The sequence below is a fragment of the Cyprinus carpio genome, chromosome B3 (assembly GCF_018340385.1).
Source record: "Cyprinus carpio isolate SPL01 chromosome B3, ASM1834038v1, whole genome shotgun sequence".
Lineage (NCBI taxonomy): Eukaryota > Metazoa > Chordata > Actinopteri > Cypriniformes > Cyprinidae > Cyprinus > Cyprinus carpio.
Window position 1 is genome coordinate 42,210,971 of NC_056599.1, and position 22,737 is coordinate 42,233,707.

Below are 22,737 nucleotides of genomic sequence, written 5' to 3' on the forward strand. Positions count from 1 at the left end.
TAGAAAATATACAACTCAATGAATAAATAATATTAACAATAAAAACAATATACATGATTATTATATATAATATAAAAGAAAAAAACAAGGGAAAAAACAAACAAGCTAAAAAACCCAAGAACCAGGGTGTATATGCAGTTTCAGTGGTAAAGCATAAACAAACTAAGCACTCAGTAGGGGCAGAGCAGACAGCATACTAATCCGACATTACTGATCAAATTCAGCAGTTAACCACTTTTAGATGATTCAGAAATTGTTGCCATATGCTGTAGAATTTATCAAGGTTACCCATAATTCCACCCTTACTCTCTCCCAGATGCAATATCCCTAAGATACGTCGACCAGGTCTTGGAACGGGAAACAGTATCTAATTTCCAAAGTTGAAGAATGAATGCTCTTAGCAATATTCATTCCATAAATAATGGTGCTTTGTAGAGAGACATTCATGGTCTGAAAAAAAACCAGAATATCCAAATAATTCAATCTCGGTTGATCAGGCTTAAACTCGAAAACCATACATGTCAGAAAAACACTTAAATATTTGACACAAAATTATAAAGTTAGAGGGCATGTCGCAAAAGAGATGAAGGTAAGAGCAAGCCCTCTGCCAGTTTTTCCACCGATCACTGTGTGGTGGAAATGGTTTGGAAAAACCTGTGTTATTTCGATTTTGAATCAGTGCCATCCTACTAACATGGTTTAGTCAATGCAAAAACAGCGAATAGACAAAACCTGCAGTGCGAATGAATGTCGACTGTGAATTGAGCGTTTCGGACATTATGCGAATCGCGCAAGTTGAAAAATCTGAACTTTGGCGAAAATTCGCACCGCGGTACACCAATCAGGAGCTTGCTCTAGTAGTGACTGATTACGACATAGCAAGCAGCGGCCAAAATCTGTAACAACAATGAGGGAATTTATATTTTTATGTTTAACCACCAAAAGAGAACATCAGAGCCAGCGGCAAATGTCAGAAGGACTAGCCGAGTTCCAGGCTGCTCTCGTCGGTAACATGAGCACTGAGCTCCCCGCTGATCGCGTGGAGGCTGATCGTCTCCGAAATCAGTGAAACACATTTTTAAATAGGCGATGTCTTTATAAATAAACCACATATTTGAGTTTAAAACAACTACATTATCGTCTGAATACTTTTAAAAACTACATTTCATGACATGAAACAGTATATTTAAAAAAAAATTATCCGAATAAATAGTGGTTGAAAATCACAATGCTGTGGAACTTAACTGGCAGCAAGCCCCTCCCATGACGCCAAAATTCGCGTCTGGTGTGAAGTGAGTAAACTCAAAATGTTCAAGCGTCCAACTACGCGCGATTTATTGGCGCAAGTCACGTCTGGTGTGAACGCACAGTAAAAAACTTGTGTAATTTCTTTATCTCCCAAGCATTTTTTTTCCAGAGAACACAATTACAAAATCTGAATTTAAATGTCTGGAATCAGGTGAGCCCAACAATAGTCTATAAATCTTTCTTTCCTCCGGCAGTGTGCTCCGGGGAGTGTCAATTGAGATTTCTGTTTTATAATCCTCCTGCCAATAAACAAGGGCCCTCACATTCGCTGCCCAGTAATAATGCAAAAAGCAAGGTAGCCCTAGTCCACCTTTTTGTTTTGTTTTTTTGTAAATGTATTTTGATATTCTGTGAGCTTTAAATCCCCCAGATGAAAGGCAGGGTTACAGAATCTAATGATTTGAACTCCATTTGCGATGTCTATCTTTTAGATCCTCCAATTTCTTTAGAAAAATTAAACTTAAAACTAATTAAGGGTTTTTGGGCAGAACAACTTCAAGATACTTAAGTCTGTCTGTGATTTGAGAGGAAAGATTGTGTAGGAACTCATCAAGGTTCAAGCACTTAAAGACATGAACTTCATTCTTCTGCCAATTAATTAATACTGATAAATCGCAAACTGCAGAAAGAAAGGGCTAAGGGGACATCCTTAACGTGTATCCCACAATGTAATAAAAATGACTTAGATTTTTTCATGATTTGTGAGTACGGCAGAGGTTGGGTGAGCATAATAGTGTTGTACGATCCATCACACAAAACGACTACCAAACCCACATTCTTCCATAACCTTGGCCATTCCAGCGGATCGAAAGCTTTCTCTGCATCTAAACACAGAGCAGCTACTTAGAACCTTCTGTGTACTTAAGGTACATTATGTTCATTAATCTCCTAACATTAAAAAAACTGAAATCTATTAGAAAAAAAAACAGTTTGAATCCATATCTATAATAGATGAGAGGAATTTATTTACCTATTGCTAATAATTTAGTGAAAATTGTCAATGTTCAGGTAAGTAAGTAATGCGATATAATAAGATGAAGGCTCAGTCTAATCCCTACCCTCTTTCAGTATTAATGAGATATTAGCATCATATGGGAATTTTTTTCAACTTTATTTAATATTTTTAATATAATTCAATACCAAAACCATCTGGCCCTGCCGCCTTGCCATTAGGAAAGGATTTTATAGCATCAGCAATCTTTGAAATAGTTAAGTCAGTTTAAGGCTTCACGAGCAACATCACTCAGTTTAGGAAGATTTAAAGGACCTAGCCAATAAGAGATGTCCCCTCTTGCTCTTGATGCATATAATTGTTCGTAATATACTCTAAAGCGATCATTTATACCTTAAGGATCCACAAGTATGTCCCCTGTTTCTGATTTAATTTTGTGTATGGCTTTATTAGTTCAGTAGTAAACACCTCAGCTGTCGAAGTAGCAATTTATGAGGCTTATCCCCTAACTCAATATTTTTGTCTTACGCTTAACAATTGATCCCATACCTGTCCAGATTAAATGGTATTATATTCATACTTCAATTTAAGAAAAGTCTGTAAGGTAGAAGGGCTAGAGAAAATTCTATTAGAGGGTTCCAATTGAGATAATTACTCTTCTATTTCTGAATGTGTCTAGGTTTGTCTCGTCTTGCTGAAGACTCAAAAGAGATAGATTCCCACAAAGTGGAGTCAGTTACTTCAGAATTATCATTGATATCTAAAAATTACGAGATCTTTTGAGATATAAATTGACAAAATGATACATCAGAAAGTAGAGTCTTATGGCCCAAGATCAAGAACCCCTGAAGGTCGGGAGTGATCAGAAATTAAGATGTTCTGATAATCTAAGGTGATCACGTTTGATATAAATTTGGAGTCAAGCAAAAAAATCATCAATTCTAGAAAAAGAGTTGTGCCTTTGTGAAAAAGAAAATAAAAGTTTCTCTACCTGTGGAATGTATCAGTCTCCATATATCAACCAGATTCATGGAGGACATTAGACCATTCAGAACTGTGGAGGCAGAGGGCAGCTGGCTAATTTAAGGCTGATCTGTTCAAAACATTATCAAGCACACAGTTAAAATCACCACCTACAATACCATGTGAATCAGTAAAATCAGACAATAAATTAAATATTTTTAGTAAAGAAAGTAGGGTCATCAAAATTTTGTGTCCATACACATTAAGATGTGTAACATGAAATGAATAAATGGACCCAGTTACCAAATATATCAACTGTTCCACTCAAAGTGGAAACATGGTCTAAAAGAGAACTTCTTGGTATATAAGATTGCAACTCCTCTGGCCTTTAACTGGCGAATCTGGACTGAAGGATATGACCAGCCCAGCATCTTCTCTCTTGTGGGCCTAATATGGGTCTCCTGTAAGGTACATAACCATCAGCAGACAGAGATTTAAAATGGAAAAATACTTTAGCTCGCTGATCAACATGACACCAGCCACGCACATTCCAGCTGCTAAAGTTGATGCCGCTGCCCTTCGAAGGTAAACTAGGATTCATACAAAAGTTGAAAATAAACAATGTACAAGCATACCACCCTTTTAAAACACTTAATGTTCTAAAAATAAAAAAACAACACACAAAAAGAACATTAACCCCAACCCCTGTCCCATTTTCCCAAACAAAGTGAGAACACACATCCCAAAAACTCACTGAGGGGTAACTGGACCATCAGAACAACGAACCTATAGCTAAGAAGCCCTACAGCTCCCTCTCCAGCCACATTAATAACTTTATGAACAAAAAACGGTTGTAAATGTCCCAGGTTTTTTTTTTTGTCTGAATTTCTGCTGCATAAGAGTCACATACCAGAGCATATTATGCCAGCATATGTCAATGATTTTCAAGATAGCGTCCCGATGTAGACCTCCGCCTCCTCGGGCGAGGAAAACACCTTGTCAGTGTTACCATGAGTGACGCGCAGTCTTGCCGGGCAAATGAAACCGCTTCTCATACCGGCTTTCTGGAGATGCTTCCTGACATAACTGAATGCCTGCCGCTGCTTCATTATTTCACCCAGAAGGTCAGGAAAGATGTGTATCGGCCTGCCTTTGTAGCACAGAGGAAACTGTTTGCGAGCCAGCTGAAGAATTTTGTCCTTCATTTGAAAGTGATGAATCCGGGCTATCATCACACGCGGCTGCTCGTCTTCTCCAGATGGTTGCCTCCCCGGACGATGAGCTTGGTCCACTTCCCAACTGCTTAGAGAAGTTGCTAGTGCCCAGCAGGTCAGGAATAAACTTTGTCAAAAATTCCGTGGGGTGCCCATTCTCTATTTTCTCAGGCAAGCCAAAGATTTTAATGTTTTTCCTGCCTGGAATGAGCTTCCAGATAGATCACAGTAGCATTTTCCATCTCCTTAATTTTATCCCAGAGGCACACTAAAGATGCTTGAGTGGATGCCAAAGATGCTTCCAGAAGATCAAATCAATCAGTCATGATGTTCCTCATACTCTTCGTATTGCCAGAAGAATATTGGTAGATTCCGCGTCAGTCTCGCCACTCGACCCCGAGGATGCAACGGCCTGTTCTGCCATTTACGACGGTGACTGAGCAAAGGATTCATTGAATGCTTTATCCAACTTCTTTCCCCTTTTAACTTTGGGCTTGGTCATTATACAGCTCTTCAACAAGAAAATTACTACGTAAAAGAAACCAAGAAATTAAAACAATGACATATTAATTTAAAATATGGAGAGGAGCTTAGCCGAACACGTCTACTCCATTCGGTGCTCAATAGCGCCCCGCTTAAAAACGTATTTTAACACTGTATAAGTTGCAAAATTAAAATGAAATTGTATTTCCCAAATTGTTTAGATATGTTTAACATGTCCGAGCAAAAACTGTAGCAAAATTATCATTTAAATTTATCAATCGCAGTGTCTGGTGGCTGTAAACAGTGAGAGCTCTTGTGGCAGGTGCGTGACGTTTAGGTGCCACAGAGCAAGCTCTAAATTATGGATTAAAAGAGAGGAACAAAATACAGCCTAATGTAAGGTGGTAAATGTAAATAAGTGTAGAATTTGCTTACATAATACAACAAAATCAAATTTGATTTATCTGATAATTAATGCAAAATAAATCGTAAAAATATACACGTGCTGCTTATAGACAATTATTTATGCAAAAGATCTTTCACAAAACACATATTAATAAAAACACAAAAGCACCAATCTTTTAATTAATGCCAACCTACCATAATTACATTGTTAAATTGTACAGTTAGTTATGAATTGTTATCAAATAAAGTTAATAAAACATACATGCAGAAATCTCTGAGAATCTCGAAACGATCATTTGACAGTCACAAAACTTATAATCGTATAAATAGCAGTCTGAAAAAAATCAACTCTCTGAAAATGTACAGTATTGCAGATTTGAGTGATTTGTGTTTGAATGAAGAGATCCCCATTGACTGACTAAGCACTGACGCTGAGCCTCATAATCAACAGAAGAAAGAATGAAGCATTCTCGATCCGCATGGTATCTTAATGAATTTCCACACAGATGTACGCAATAATGTAAGGAGGATGTTTTCTCTGCTCTTTCATATACCACTATCCGCTTTTTAATTTGAAAAAACATTAATCATTTATATCTAGCCAAGTTTCGTACGTGAGTTTCCCCTTACTGTAAATGAGAATGTGCAAGACTGGAAGTATGCACACGCTGAAGCTCACTGGTGCCATCTTGTGCACCGAGCCCATTGGCGAATATTATCCTATTGTGTGTCTTGTTGCTGAGCCCCACCTTGATTTAATGATTGACAGGTTGGGGGTGGGATTGGCTCGGAAACCATTTTCAAATCCACATTGACTTAAACTGCATTATCTACATTACACAAATAGATTATACATTTTTTGTGTGTATTTTAAGAAAATGCAATAGAAATGTCTTATGTGTAAGTGTCAATGCATTTATGAAAAATAAAAGACTTTTAAATCTGCACATCACTATCTACCAGCAAATAAGCTTAGTTGCTTCAAAAACAGCGAGAAATATAATGTAGTGAGTCATCGTAGAAGCTTTTTTATTAATAAAAGTTTATGTGCGCCACAATGTTTATTTTTGCGCGCCGCAGTTTCCGATATCTGTGTTCAGTTGTGTGTGTATGCGTGCATCTATGAAAGCAGTGTAAGCCTACTGCATACAGTTTTTAGTTTAGCTACACGCCTGACCCAAACCCAACCTGTTGGACTCCGAGTCAGTGCCTGAGAATTCAAGTGAAAGTGATGAGAACGAGTAAATGACGGCAGCATAGACCGAGGCTGTTCTAACGTTATGTGATCTTATGTGAATTAGGGATGTCACATTTTGATCATTTCCATGATCGATCGTCATTTAAATTAACGATCAATTAATCGATTAATCGTTAACCTTAATGTTGCAAAATGTGTCTATTTCAGTGATGTGCAAAAGCCACACACACACACAAAACGCTTGCTCACTTGAATTAAAGGGGATTTAGTTTGAATAAAATGCTAGTAAGCAGGATTATAAAATTAATAGATGTGATTATGATCATTTGATATAATGAAGAGAACGTGGCATACTTTTGAGGTCATTTTAGTTTGTTGACTGTTTCCTATCCCGTACGGAGACCGCTGAACTCGACTCTTTAAATGGTTTTGTGGTGCTCGTTGTTGTATTTTAAAACACAGTTGCAATGTTTTCAACTGACATTATGGCATTTAAAATAAAATCATCCCAAATGTAACTGTGGCGTGTGTGGCTGTGCTGAGTAAGTGAACTGCTTCCTTCATCGCTGCTGCAGCAAAACACACTGTTGCTCACAATACATCATTTTATGTGATTATTATGACCAGTACATAGTTTGATCCTGCTGGATTATGTTCTGGAAAATGTCAGATTTTGTATTTTTGTGTTCCGGTAGGCCTATTTGCTTTTATAAATCCAGAATACAGTGCTTTAGATCGTGACAGAGTGTGTGTGCAGAGAGGACGAGCGAGCGTGGCTTTGGCTAGATTTATTTGGAGGTTATTGATCATGTCTCATTCAGCACAAATCTAAATGTTTCCATATTCGCAAAGTATTTGAATGTTAAACTGTTATTTATGATATAAACTAGGCTTGTACTTTACACGCATTCGCATATAGATGGAAAAGATCATCCTCTTCATATGAGCAAAAACGTTCTTGGCATAACAGCAGAGTGAACCGGTATAAGGTCTATTTAAACTGACCTTTTAAATTTTTAGTTGACTATTTTATTTTGATAATGAACCGACTGCGATGTAAGTTTGAATTGCTGGAATATGTGCACGCCAGGCTCCGGCGCGATCGAAACAGCTGACATAAAAAATAAATAAAAATACCTTTTCCACAGAAGTGTAAATTTACTTTCATTTGTGCACACTCACAATAAAAACTGAAGATTTGTGCTCTTGTAAAATAAAGCAAACAAACAGAATGCGCGTTGTCATCCTTTTCTTTCTGTGAACTTATGGAGTGCCACCACACTTCTGTTTTAAATCCGTTATCTTAATTATGCCAGATATATTTTGCATATTTTTTTATTATGAAAACAAATTGTTATTTTTATGTTAGGCCTATTACTTATATAGGCTATACATTTTCCTTAAGCATCCCATTTTGTCCCAGGGCTTGAGAACCTGTGCCCTAGTTACTGTAGGTCCAGGCAGAAACTAGTGACCGATGGCGTCACCGTTTAGTGACATCACTGAATGCTCCGGGAAAACGTATTGTCAGTGTCGGTCACAGCGCCTATTAATTGCTGTTGTGAATCCAGTAATTATTATTTACAAATTATAAGATCTGATTTTGACGTGTGGTATAAAAGCTTTGTTTATTAGAGGAATAATAGGAAAATGTTAGATTGCGAGCATGCCTCTGGATGCTGTTCGAGCCTATAGACTTCATTTATGTGGCTTTGTTCTGGTTTGCCGGTTGGTCACGAATTTCCACAAATTCAATAACATTTAGGCATTTTCTCTTCCCAAAAATCCACACACTCACACCCTAAAATCTCACATTTATATTATAATATCTCACACTTAATAACCACTTTTCTCGCATCTCTTACTGTGTGTGGTAAACATGGGAAGGGAAGTTAAAGATTTCATAAATTAAAAATTTGTTCGATTTATTAATTTGTTCCCTTATTTCAGTTAAATCATGGGTTATTTAGGGAACAAAATTAATGAAACCTGGACAGTGGCCACAAATTAATAAGTCATAGGAACTAATTAACAAGTTGTAGGATAGCCTTTCTGTCCTGTGTCCCGCAGCCCTGCAAAGCACACGATATGAAACAATTATCTGATGAAATTACTCAGTTACTACATTTCTATTGCTTTCCATGTTGAAAAACTTTTGTGTTGTTTCTATTTTAATGTACTTTTAAAGTTTAAATCACATTAAAAGATTAATTTGTACATTGTGAATGAATGATGATGCCGTCACCGTCACTGACAGCTGCTCGCACGTGTTCTTCGCACGAGCCGCACGCAACCAAACATTAAATTGGTTAACCGACCATCAACAGCTTTAATCGATTGCATCTCTTATTGACAATTGATCGATCATCAATTAATCGTTTGCATCCCATAACAACACGAGTGGCTAAAAATTAATAAAGTTATCAACATAACTGATATTCAAAATGGTAAGCAAGCACTGCTTTGTTTACGTTTCGTATATCTAGTATATCCTTGTTTCGGGTTTCTCCTTTTGAATGACAAATACATACTATAAATAGCTGCTGATATCGACAGCTAATTGTCGACAGATTCTGCTGACACAAGGAGACAACACCATAGGCTTTTGTGGCCACAAGTTCTTTGAAGTATCCCAGCCTTAAAAGATTTCATGTTGCTTTTCACATCTTTTGCTTTGTGGCTTTAAACTGTGGTTAACTTGTGTTTATCTTTTCTTGTTTTAGAGCTGCTGATGCTGAAAGAGGAGAATCAAGATCTGAATGAAATGGAACAGACAGATCAGTATGAGAAAGACCATGATTTCATAACTGGTGATGAAGCCAAACAGACTAAAACAGCTTGTATACGAAAAAGAGATCAGAAAACCAAATCTATCAGCTCTTTCACCTGCGATCACTGTGAGAGAAGTTTCAATGAAATACATCAACTTCAAATGCACATGAGAGTTCACACTGGAGAGAGACCATTCCCCTGCCAACAGTGTGGAAAGAGCTTTGCTAAACCAGGAGCCCTTAAAAGGCACATGAGAACTCACTCAGGAGAGAGACCCTTCACTTGTGAACAATACGGGAAGAGTTTCACACAGTCATCCACCCTTAAGTCACACATGAACATCCACACTAGAGAGAAACTGTACACAAGTGATCAATGCGGCAAAATATTTTTGAGAGCTTCAGAACTGAAAAAGCACATGAGAGTTCATACAAAGGAGAAGCCACATTCATGTTCTGTGTGTGGAAAGAGTTTTTCACGTCTACATGATTTGAAAGTACATCAGAAAATACACACTGGTGTGAGAGAGTACATGTGTTTTAAGTGTGATAAGACTTTTATTTCAACGAGCTGTTTAAAACGGCACGAGAGGATCCACACTGGAGAGAAACCATACAAGTGTTCACACTGAAACAAGAGATTAATCACACCAGGAAATCTGAAAACACACGAGAAGATCCACACTGGAGAGAAATCTTACACATGTGATCAGTGTGGAAAGAGTTTCACACAAAAAGGAACCCAAATGAAACACATGAGAGTTCACACTGGAGAGAGACCCTTCACTTGTGATCAATGCGGGAAGAGTTTCACACGATCAACACACCTTAAAATACACATGAACCTCCACACTAGAGAGAAACGGCACACATGTGATCAATGCGGCAGAACGTTTCTGTGGGCTTTAGGCCTGAAGAAACACCTGACAGTTCATACAAAGGAGAAGCCACATTCATGTTCTGTGTGTGGAAAGAGTTTTTCACGTCTAGAATGTTTGAAGAATCATCATAAAAGACACACTGGTGTGAGAGAGTACATGTGCTTTGAGTGTGACAAGACTTTTATTTCAGCGGGATGTTTAAAATGGCACGAGAAGATCCACACTAGAGAGAGACCTCACAAGTGTTCACACTGTGACAAGAGATTCAGAGATTCATCACGTCTGAAAACACACGAGAAGATCCACAGCGGAGAGAAACCGTACACATGTGATCAGTGTGGGAAGAGTTTTACACAAAAAGGATCCCATATGACACACATGAGAGTTCACACTGGAGAGAGACCCTTCACTTGTGATCAGTGTGGGAAGAGTTTTACACGATCATCACACCTTAAGGAACACATGAACATCCACACTAGAGAGAAACTGCACACATGTGATCAATGCGGCAGAACTTTTCTGTGGGCTTTAAGCCTGAAGAAGCACATGACAGTTCATACAAAGGAGAATCCGCATTCATGTTCTGTGTGTGGAAAGAGTTTTTCATTACTACAAAGTTTGAAAGAACATAAGAAAATACACACTGGTGTGAGTAAGTACGTGTGCTTTGAGTGTGACAAGACTTTTACTACAGCGAATTCTTTAAAACTGCACCAGAGGATCCACACTGGAGAGAAACCATACAACTGTTCACACTGTGACAAGAGATTCAGTTTGTCATCAACTCTGAAAAGACATGAGAGGATTCACACTGGAGAGAAACCGTATCACTGCACTGCATGTGGGAAGCGTTTCAGTCATTCAACTTCTCTACACAGTCATACAAAAAACATTCACAGCAAGAAGATCATCTACAAATCCAACACTTTCAGCTCTGATGCCGAGCAGTAAAATATAATCTGGATAAATCTGTCATTACAAGTGACATGACAGAAACATTATCTAATGTTTCACAGTGAATAAAGTTCATCTTCATCTTCAAAACCAACAGAGATTTTGATCAACTCAAAGATGGAGCTCCTCCCCAAAGAACAAGTCAAAAAGTTGTATTCTTGTATTTCATTTTGCTTCATAATTTAAATGTTATCACTGTGCTTTCTTATAAGTTTTATATTGTTCATTTGTCTTACAATGCATAAGTATCACTTGTAGTTTGCTTTCTCTTTCATGAAGGAAAGTAGTTTTTACAAACCAGTCTTGTACAGGATGCTGAAGAACAGTCTGTGACACTCTTATGCTGCGTTCACACCAAACGCGAATAGAGCGTCAAATTCGCGTCTACCGCGTCTAGTTTGCCGCTTGAACATTTTGAATGCATTCGCGCGTCTAGAGCGAAATAGACACGCGTAGAAAGCAAAAGTTTAAGCGAAATTGACGCGCGTCCGAGGCGAAATCCGCTTCTTGTGGGAGGGGCAAGTGCTAGGCGGTTTGTTTGTGTGTATGATGGCTGATGTTGATCGAGCATTCGAGGCTTTTCCACTTTTTCCTGCACACGTCCTCTGAATAAACACATTATCTTGTTAGCGAAAAGTAAGGGGAAAATACTTGTAAAAAAACGGCGGGAAGGCCGCGGCTCGATAAACATGTACGTGACTCAAAAGTTAAATGTGTATTTACAACACACTCATCCAAGCGAGTTTCTTTTTATTCCCTGTCTATAGAAATATGAACGTTTGTCATATAGCTCCGGGTGACTGCTCACTGACAATATCATTCGTTCCTCCATGTTGAATGAGTGACTCCCGAGCAGGCTCCTGATTGGTTTAACGCGGCGCGAATTGACGCCAAAGTTCAAATTTTTCAACTCGGGCGGCAGACGCGAATTCGCGTCAAACACATAAATGCACAAAAAGCACATTCGCGCCAGACGCTCAATTCGCGTCATTCGCGCGAACTAGACGCGCGAATGAGGCGAATTTCGCGTCTACCGCGCCGCGCTAAACGCCTCATTCGCGCCGCGAGACCTCCAGACGCGCGTAAACGCGTCTTTACATTGACTTTACATTGAAATCATTCGCGCCAGACGCTCTATTCGCGTTTGGTGTGAACACAGCATTAAGAGAGATTGAGATTTATTTGTAATTTTGTTCTTCACTGTTGTTTTTAAAATGAATAGTTATTATTCCAGGAAGCGCAGATGCACCATATACTGTCATGTAGCTTTGTGACTGATTCTTCTGTGCTTCTCTTGTAAGTAGGGATGGTTCCTGAACCTGGTATTATGACAATTATAAAAATTACGAAAGACCGTAGTGTTGATAAGCTCCATCGTTATTGGTTCTGCTTTGGTTTCAGGACTGGAGAAATTAAGGAAATACACTTACAATTTATTATTGCTGCAATAAAGTTATCAAGCAAATTGTATCTTGCCTTACAGTTTCTAAATGCAATAATACTGAAACTTTCCAGGATCCGGGTGTGATATAAACTGTAGCCTAATTAATATTAATTGTCTAATAAACTGTTTTACTCCACACATGACTGAGACTGAATGAGTATGAAGGACCAAACCTGCAAAAATTAAATTAATGTAATAATAGAAATATAATTTAATAAATAAATCAATTCGTATGTAATAAAGTTGAATTCTGAATTTCTTTTTTCCTTTATGAAATATTAATTTATTTAATTTATGTGTTTATTTTTTTTAGATTTATTCAGTAATTTCTTTTTACTTTTCCGTGTGCAACATGTTAATGAGGGCTGGTCCTTGCAGAGTTCCTGATGAATGATTGGTTGAGAGCTCATGCAGAAGCGTCAGATCAAACTAGCGATAGAGACTGGAGTTTTCTAGGAGATGTGTCAGATCAACTGCAGAGTTATTTTGTTGAATTATTTTATAGTGACTGAATTTAGCTACTTATTCTGATAGGTTTGTCATTAAAGCTAGAACAATCAACATCGTCAGTGAGATTCTAGGTTGTTGACTACCAAATTACATCTAATATCTAATTATTAATAATATTTAACATGCATTGGAAAGGTTTCTGTGACTTCTCACAAAATCTTGACAAAAGGACTCATGATTTATTTCCAGAACATGATGCATGATGAGATACACTAAGCCTCGAATTCCGCTCTGGAGCGGTATTCAAGATAGTGTGGATTTAGTGTGTGTTAAGGGCACTGCGTTTGGCGTTTTTAAGATCTGGGACAGTCTTGCACACTTCCTGTCATGGGCGCTCTCTCATGTGGCCAAGACTGTAAGTGTGGGTATTTGGACAAGGGGTCAGTCTTGTTCTTAGTTTGTTTTTCCTTGTCCCGTCTTGGATTTCCCCTCGTCTCGCCCTGTTCTGATACTGTTTACCTCTCGCCTGGACTATAGCTTGTGTTTCGGATTACCCCTTTGGATTACCCTGTTTAGACAATATTCACTGGAGATCAACCACGCCCGTTTACTGGACTACTCTTGTGTCTTGTCCAAGTTATACCTGTTTGCCATTGTTTGATCTATGCCTGTTTTATGACCTTGCTTGGAAATAAAGCATTGCATATGGATCCGCACGTCTCACATCTTTTTCACCCTGTTACAGAATACTTGACCAAACAAGGATCCAGTGGCTTCACCGAGGAACACTGGCCAGGTATGAACACCGCAATTCTGCTGCAAGCGCTCAAGCAGGGCACACGATCACTCGAGAGTAACATTTTGGAATATTTTGCTTTGGCAAATGGCTCAGCATTACCTGACTGTATGTTAATAGACTTTTTCTGTCTTAACCAGCCTTTAAAGTCAAGAGTGGTTCAAAAGGGTCCTCATTCCTCACTGTTTAGTTTTTTGGATTCTGTTTTGTGAACTGTTGGTTTAGCGTTCACTCATGTAATGGCGGCAGCACTAGAGCATGCTCACAAAATGGCTGACACAACAGCGCCCCGTCACAGCTGCCAATGATGAATCAAGTTAAGTCACAGTTGATCATCATGAGTCTAGTGAAGTCACAGTTGATCTTCATGAGTCAAGTCAAGTCACAGTTGATTGTCATGAATCAAGTCAAGACCTAGTTGATCTTCATGAGTCTAGTCAAGTCACAGTGGATCATCACTCATGAATCAAGTTAAGTCAAAGTTGATCTTCATTATGAGTCTAGTCAAGTCACGGTTGTTCTTCATGAATAAAGTCAAGTCACGGTGGATCTTCCTAAATCGAGTCAAGTCACAGTGGATCTTCATGAGTCAAGTCAAGTTACAACTGATCTTCATGAGTCACGTCAAATCACAGCTTCCGTTTCTGAGTCATGTCAAGTCTCCGCTGATCTGCCAGAGCCTCTTCACGTCTCAGCTGTTCATCCAGTCACGTCACAGCTGATCTTCCAGAGTCTCGTCACGTCTTAGCTGATCTTACAGAGTCACGTCACATCACAGCTGATCATCCAGAATCACGTCACGTCCTGTCTGTTGCACCCAGATTATCAAGGTCAGTCCTTCGGTATCCCAGTCTGGTATCCAGTGTGAGGGATGTACCACTGGTGTCCTGAACTGATTTTTCTGTCTGAAGTGCTTCCCATGATGGGGATTGCTTTTTGGTGTGTTTGGATGTGTACACCACCACAGAACTTCCAGAGATGTCGGTGCTCGCTCCAGGTCCTCCAGAGGTGGTGATTGAGGCTGCAGAACCCTCTGAGGCGGAGGTGCTCGCTTCGGCTCCTGGTATGGTGGTGGCTCCCAGCAATACACTTTCAGCCTGTCATGTCACAGTCAAAGGAACCGTTGCTAAAATCTGTTTTGTTTTGTTAAGGAGAATATTAACCTCTAGAGGTGGCGGCATCCGCTGCAGAACCTCCAGAGGTGTCGGTGGTATCCACTTATAAACTCTTGTCCTGTTCTGTTCCGGCCAGGGAGGCCCCTCTGAATTCCCTCTGGCAGTCCTGTAATGGCTATGGAGGCCGCCTATGAACTCTCTTCCTGTACGGAGGCCACTTATAAACTCTTCTCTTGCCCCGAACCAGCCAGATTTTGAACTGTCTACCCATTCAGTGGTCACCAGTGTAGGTTTTATATGAGCGAACCAGACAAATAAAAAGATTTGATCGGGAGCATGGTTTGAAACATGAGAAGTCAAATTCCACAGAAAGGCTCAAGACACAGGATGTTGTAAATCAAATCCTAGCACCACGAGTCGATAGCAAGTCCACTAACTAGCAGCTTGAACAGCTTTCAACATTAGAATAAAAGAACAATTATTGACAATTCCAATTCGGAAAGGATATTGTCAAATTTGGGGCAAGTAATGAAGATTGATGGTCAAAGAGATGCACATCAGGACCATCACATGTAAACCAATGATAGTAATCACGATCACGAGCTCTCTGGATTGAGTTTCCCCCACCTAAAGGAAAAGAACCAGACTGAAATTCCTTTAGCAGATCTTTTAACCTCTGGTCTCCACAGAACGTCCTTATGTCAAAGAATGGCACAGGAACTGTCTTTTAGAGATGTAGATGCACCAAAATGAACTCAAAAAGACTTAGAAATAAATATCAGTCCATTGCTTAATTCCATATCACATATGTAACCCACACATTTGACATATCAAACATATCATGTTTCTAATCATTTATTGTGTAAGTCTTTTTAATAACTATTGAATAGCTTAAGGATTCGTATTCATGTTTAGTATGTGTGTGTTTGAATCTTCTTGCTTAAAACGTTTCTGACAATCAATTATTTGTCAAATGTATCATATTCTTGTTATAGGAATCATGTCCAAGATTATACCCTGCAAGAGTGGCTTTTAGTCATGCCTGCCTTTTGTTTTTATCTCTTTACCTTTTTGGTCATGCTTTTTTGCGTACTTTTAGTGCTGTTTCAGCGTGCTTCGGCCTGCACGCCCACTGCTACTTAGCCACGATAAGATAACCTAGCCTCTTCAAACTTTACTTCTATTCTTTTACTTTAGTTTCTTTTCTTTTCTGTTGAGAGTTTCGTGTTCCAAGTTAAGTTTTGCCAAACACTGTGTCTCTGAGTCCTACCTCAGTGCCCATCTGAAACTTCAAACAGCACACAACATCGCATCTTCAGCCAATGCCAACCACTGGCTTCCAAAGATGTCACTTCAACGACTACTGAACTTCCATCCAATCAGCAACCTCGTGAAACCCCCTTTTCGATGACATCAAATGGGGAACCCCTTTACACAGGCAACACAAGTAACTTACCTCCAGATTCTAAGCTGAACTGGTGCATTTAATATAAAGTTTAACCTCATTGAGGAACAGGGTTAATTAAGTGATTGATGGTTGTTCATGCTTACGCAATTTCATGTATTGCTATAAACTTGGGATTTCACATTTTCATTCTCTTAAGCTCATTCTTTACTTTCTATCTCCCTGCAACTTGAGTGAATGTGTGAATGCGCAGTTTATATTTCTTTAGATTTATACAATAAAGCCTTATCTATATTTTGAAAGAGAAGTATCTTGTGTTTTGTGTTTACAAGTTAATGTCTTAAACTGCCGATCTTGTTACTGTGCTAATTAATAGTGATTTCACTATATTTTGGATTTTGCAGAGTTGATGTTATACGGCTCGTTCAATAAATTGCTGGCTGACTCATTGAACAGGGATTCTGTCCAAATTCCCTATAAAATCTTAAATGATTCCCTTTGAGCTAAATTGACCTGTTTCCCTTACACCAGGGAGACAATTGATGAACTTCTTGTGTTCCCTGCCTCGATCCTTGCATCCATGAATGCACTGTCTGTTTCCTGTTTTTCAAGTTTACCCAGGTCCCAGTTCCTGCCTTGGGCTTCTGGTCTAGCCTGGTGGTCTTCTATCCCGCTCTGGTGGTCTTTTGTCCCATCTGTTTCCATTGTGGAGGTCTTCTGCTCTGTCTGCTCCGACCTGGTGGTCTTCTGCTCCGGCCTGGTGGACTTCTGCTCCTCCGTGGTGGTCTTTTGCTCCCTCTGCTCCGGCCTGGTGGTCTTCTGTCCTGCTCTGGTGGTCTTCTGCTCCGCCGTGGGGATCTTTGGACCCATCTGCTCAGCTGTGGTGGTCCTCAGCTCCCCCTGCTTCGCCGGCTCCACCCTGGCTCTCTTCAATGCCCTGGCTTCCTGCTTCACAGATTTTTCTGTGATGTTCTGCTCTGCCAAGTCTGCCTCAATCTCCAGTCTCTCCACTTCAACATGGACCTGGCCCTTCATCCCTCCCCCATTCCGCCTCGGCTTCACCACCCTCCTGGATTTTACTGTTTTAGTGAAAGTGAAAGTGACATGACATACAGCCAAGTATGGTGACTCATACTTCGAATTTGTGCTCTGCTTTTAACCCATCCAAAGTGCACAAACACAGCAGTGAACACACACACACCGTGAACACACAACCGAGCAGTTGGGGGTTCAGTGCCTTGCTCAAGGGCACCTCAGTCGTGGTATTGAAGGTGGAGAGAGCGCTGTGCATTCACTCCCCGGACCTACAATTCCTGCCGGCCCGAGAGTCTAACTCACAACCCTTGGATTGCAAGTCCAACACTATAACCGTTAGGCCATGACTTCCCCCACACTTCCCCCTTTTAGGAGCTTCTGGAAGCCACTCTTTGGGGACAGTTGCATGTCATCCCTGACTACATTTCCCAGCATCCATTGCACTGATTAGACATACAGCTCCAGCATCGGTTTTGGGTCCTATTTACAAAAATAATTTATTCCCTCCCCCTATACTGGACTCATCATTTAGACAGTGGGTAGTTTCTGGGTTGATATGCATTAAAGATTTATATACTGAAGGTTTATTCAACAGTTTTGAGAACCTCTGCAGATTGTATGACCTCCCACAAAACCACTTTTTTAGATATCTTCAGATTAGCAATTTTGCTAAAAAAAAAAACACAAATTCCCATCCTCCCTTGACCTTCCTCCTACCTCACCCTTAGATAATCTTACTCTCAATTTTTATAATAAAGGATTGATTTCACTTTTATACTCCCAGCTCATGTCTTTGAGTACAATCTGGATAAAATTAAATCCAGATGGGAAGATGAATTAGGCATTGAGCTATCTGTGGCTTTTTGGAGGGAGGCGCTTAAAAAGGTCCACTCATCATCATCATCATCCTCTGTTAGGTTAGGGCTTATACAATTTAAAGTGCTGCACAGGGTTCACCTGAGCAAGGCATGGTTAGCTGGAATATATCATCGATTAGATGTAGTCTGCGATAAGTGCTCTTTCTCCCTAGCCAGGCTGACGCATTTGTTTTGGTCTTGCTCCTCTCTAAATTATTACTAGGCATTGGTTTTTAAAACTATCAGTGATGCCCTTGGGGTGATATTGCAGCCTTGTCCTTCTATATGTATTTTTTTAACCCCCAGTGAAACTAAAATCAGTTCTTTAACTGCAACCCAGAGGGACATTATTGCTTACACTTCTTTATTGGCCCACAGAAGAATTTTGTTATGTTGGAAATCCCCTACCCTTCCTTCTGTGACAGATTGGCTAGAAGATGTTATGTTCTTTTTAAAATTAGAGAAGATAAAATTTACATAAAGGGGATCTGTGGACACGTTTTGCTCAAAATGGGATCCCATTTTGTCCTATTTTAAACATTTGAAAGAATTACCCAGTAAATTTTTACTCTCCATATTTGTATCTTTCTCTTTACCTTTTTTGTGATGCTGTATTTGATGTTTTGAACAGAGTGTAATTTGTCTCACAGAATGGCTAAATTGTTTTTTCTTTTATTTATTCACACTGTTATACTATTATTGTAATAATAATATTATTACCATCACTATGCAGTGGTATGCATGGGTCCATGCCTTGAAAAGATGTCAGACATTTTGCTATTTTGTTTTAGCTAAGCTGTCTAGGGAAGGGATAGGATTGGGTGGGGGTTTTGTTGTTATATTTAAAATAGAAGGAAGTAAAATGTATCTTTAATTGTTTTAATGTATGTTGTTTTACCCCCTCAATAAAAAAACTTTTTTCCAAAACTAACAAGCTCACAGAAAGAATAGTGATCCCATGTATTTTGGAACACATCTCTGCCCTGAGAGGTCACTTTCAAATACTTCCCTGACAACAGAGTGCAGTTTGAATGGGTGAGAGATCCATTCACTGCCCCAGCCAGTGGCAGTGCTAGGGCGGGGCATGATGGGGCTATAGCCACATCAGAAACTTGCTTAGTCCCAGCACAGCCCCCCACCAAGTATTTTCCTAATGATGTTCCTGTTTTGGTGTCACCTTTCATTAAGATTGAAAAATAAACATTAAAAACCTAAAAAAAGTGCCTAATATGTGGCCTATAAACAAATTAATATTATGGGGGAGGGGCCAAGTAACACAAGCAAGCTACGCGCAAACTGTGTGCAAGAGTTGAGCCGATGAACATCAGTCAATTCAATAAAGTAAAAAAACTGACAGAACTTTCTAATGCTTCATTACCGGCACATATTCTCTGCAACAACAAGAGACAAAACTACGTCAACATATGCTGATAATGGTATATAACTGTCTTAAATTACTCCCTTAATATTTCTCTTGTGGCCCGTACAGTGAAAAACATGAGAAGAAATTAATTTAGCGTTAAACAGGTTGTTTTTGAAAATCGGTGCACAAAATAAAGCTGCTCTTAATTTTCATGATGACCGCAGTGTTAATAAGTTTAGTTATAGGCCTATAATTCCTTGTATAAATTAATAGATCTGTTAACAAAAAAAAAAAAACTTTTTAAACATTTTCAATGAGGAGTAAGCTTATAGCCTAAACTTTAGTTATCCTCACAGAGAGGAATCTGGGGCAATAATTTCATGTAATTTAATCATAAAAGTAACCTAATAATAATAATAATAATAATAGGCCTAATAATAAGAAGAATGTAACAGGCCTACACTAATTGGAAATGCTAAATCCTCTTAATATTGCCAATATTTGATGCTTTTGACAATATCTCTGGTTATCGTCGACACATGATACAGCGCATCTCAGCACGGGGAGGTTATTGCGGGCCCCCTCGCACAGTGTGCCTGTCCGCTATGCCACTGTGTGGAAATAGTTATTAATAGTAGTGGTTAATAGTTAAATAGTGTGGAAATAATGTTGGCACTTTATCTATTGTAAAAATGGTTAGAGTTTGCAATGTTTTCCTGTCAGCTGGCATTGGAGAGTGACTGACACTTAATGCTAAGAAAAAAATGACTAAATAGTGTAAAAAAAAAATAAATAAAATAAAACACAATCCCTACTTTCTCTTTTTTCTATGTGCATTCATATTGTATTCATTTGTAAATGTCATATTTGGCATTTGGCATTAGACGTTATATTACTAACTGGCATATGAGAAGTTTAATACCACAGAATTTTTTTTTTTTTAATTTGCCTTTTTAGTAGCTGCTGTATATAAAAAAAACATGAGGTGGCTAAATTTGCATGCTATTTAGATAGCTGAAGCCTATGAAAGCGTTCATTACTTTTCCTCAATTTAATTTGTTTTTTTTAGCATCCCCTCTGAACTGTTAAGACCCTCCTTAGCACCCCTAATCAAAAAACCCTGGAGCTGCCACTGGCTCCAATCTAGCACCTGATGATCTGAGTTCCCCAGAAGAAGAGCAGTTCATTGAGATGACATCTGACTCAAGCATGAGGCTAAAGTTCCCATCACAAACACTTTGTGAATTCTGGCTTGGTGTGGAGAGGGAGTTCCCAACTGATAGGTCAGAAGGCTGTTGAAATTCTGCTCCCCTTTGCAAACGTCCTATCTCTGCAAAACAGGGTTTTCTGCTGTTGCTTCACTGAGGACCAAGTACAGATCTAGACTCAGCATTGAACATGTCTTAAGAGTGGATCTTCTCCATGGTCTACATTTGGCAAAAGTGCCAGATTTTTATAGGTTTAAAGGGGGTTGTGATTAAAAAAATTTGAGAAACCACTGTGCTAAAGTGTGATTAATCAAGCTATTTTGTGTTGACCACTAGCGCATGCTGATGACGTTTTATTCTTCTATAGAAACGTGCGTCATAGCCTACAAGTCAATAGGTGATATTAGGGCTACAGATATGCTGCAGCTGTCTGTCATCATCCATATAGCATTTAAACTGCACGTTGCGTTCGGTTACGACAGTCAAGACGAAGAAACTCTCTCCAAGATGATTCAATGTTCCTAAGATTATACTTGATCTGTAAATGATGATAAATTGTTTTCCATAAAAGGACTTTATTCTGCACACAGGATGCACATAAGCTCTTTTGTGCTGCTCTGTATTTGAGCCTTTCGTATCATAATACTTTTGCGCAATGAAAGATTATTAATAGCCTTCTTGTTCTGTCTTATTTATCATATGTTGCTGCCTCATTACTGTGCTATATATTTAAAAGAAATGTCTTACAATTTTATAGTAGGCCTGTACATTTATATATAAATCTATTACTTTTTTCATGAACATATTTTACAACCATAAAAAGAACAATATTTAACATTTTACCAGTTTTAGTCCTACACTTATTCACTTTGTTCACATTTATCACGTTTTTTTCACTTAAAGTTTAGATTCTATAAAATTTATCTGCACTTATGATTTTTCTAGAGTAACTTTTGCAACTGAATTATCCACTAACCTAGTTTAATAATAGTATTTTTGTTATTCTATTTCTTTAACAAATTTAAATTTGTTATTTTTCTTTATAAGAAAGTTGTCTATATTTAATGGATTGTGTGTAACACAAAAGGGTGATGATCAGTTCAACACATATTGAGGGATAGAAATTCTACACTGATTAAAAAAAACTGCATTGGTATCGGATCGATATCGGTATCAGCCGATACTCAGGATCAGATCGTGATTGGTTCTGAAAGTGGAATTAAGCCACCCCTAGTAATTATTAGCCCTAAATGAAATTTTGTTGCACACAGAATTGACATTGTATTTAAAATGTATAAAGTTTAGGGATCGCTGCTTGAGAGAGAAATAGTTTTGCAAGGGCAGCTGGTACCTCTTTTCCAGTGTGTGAATAATTTTCTGAAATTCAACTTTGCTAACAGTGTGTAAGGGCATCATGTCTTTTGCCAAGCAGTGCATTATGGAGTCGGTGACTTCTTTATACTGTGACACGTGTCCCAAGCTCTCGTCAGCATCGCCACTGGAAACGCACCTGCTCATCACGGGCTGAGCGGCCACACCTGCGCCCCCATCAGATGCTGCTCTCATAAGCCCTGCAAACCAGCACAGAGGTGAGAGATATCTCCACAAGACTCGGCTGAAACTTGTCTTTCCTTTTGCCCACAGAGAGCAGCGTGTGACCGCCAGCCCCACCAGCCAAGGGCGGGAGAGCACGGCCCCACACTGCACCAGCGCAACCGACAGCCAAGACGCCGAGAACTGAGCACCAAACCGCCTCACAGCAACGCCTATCACCACCCTTCCTTTCAATAAAATCCACCCTTCGGGGAACTTACCCTTATCCTCGAGTCGTGTCCTCCTTCAACCCGCCACACTGGTGGAGAATGCAGGCAGGACAGTGAAGAGGACACCGACGATCCCACACCACACCACGTGCTACGAATTGGACTGGTTTGG

At 39.2% G+C, this 22,737-nt stretch overlaps 1 pseudogene; it reads left to right on the forward strand.

Moving 5' to 3' along the window:
• LOC109082295 overlaps positions 1-12,015 on the forward strand; it is a 19,696-nt pseudogene extending 7,681 nt beyond the window's left edge.
• The last annotated feature ends 10,722 nt before the right edge of the window (positions 12,016-22,737 follow it).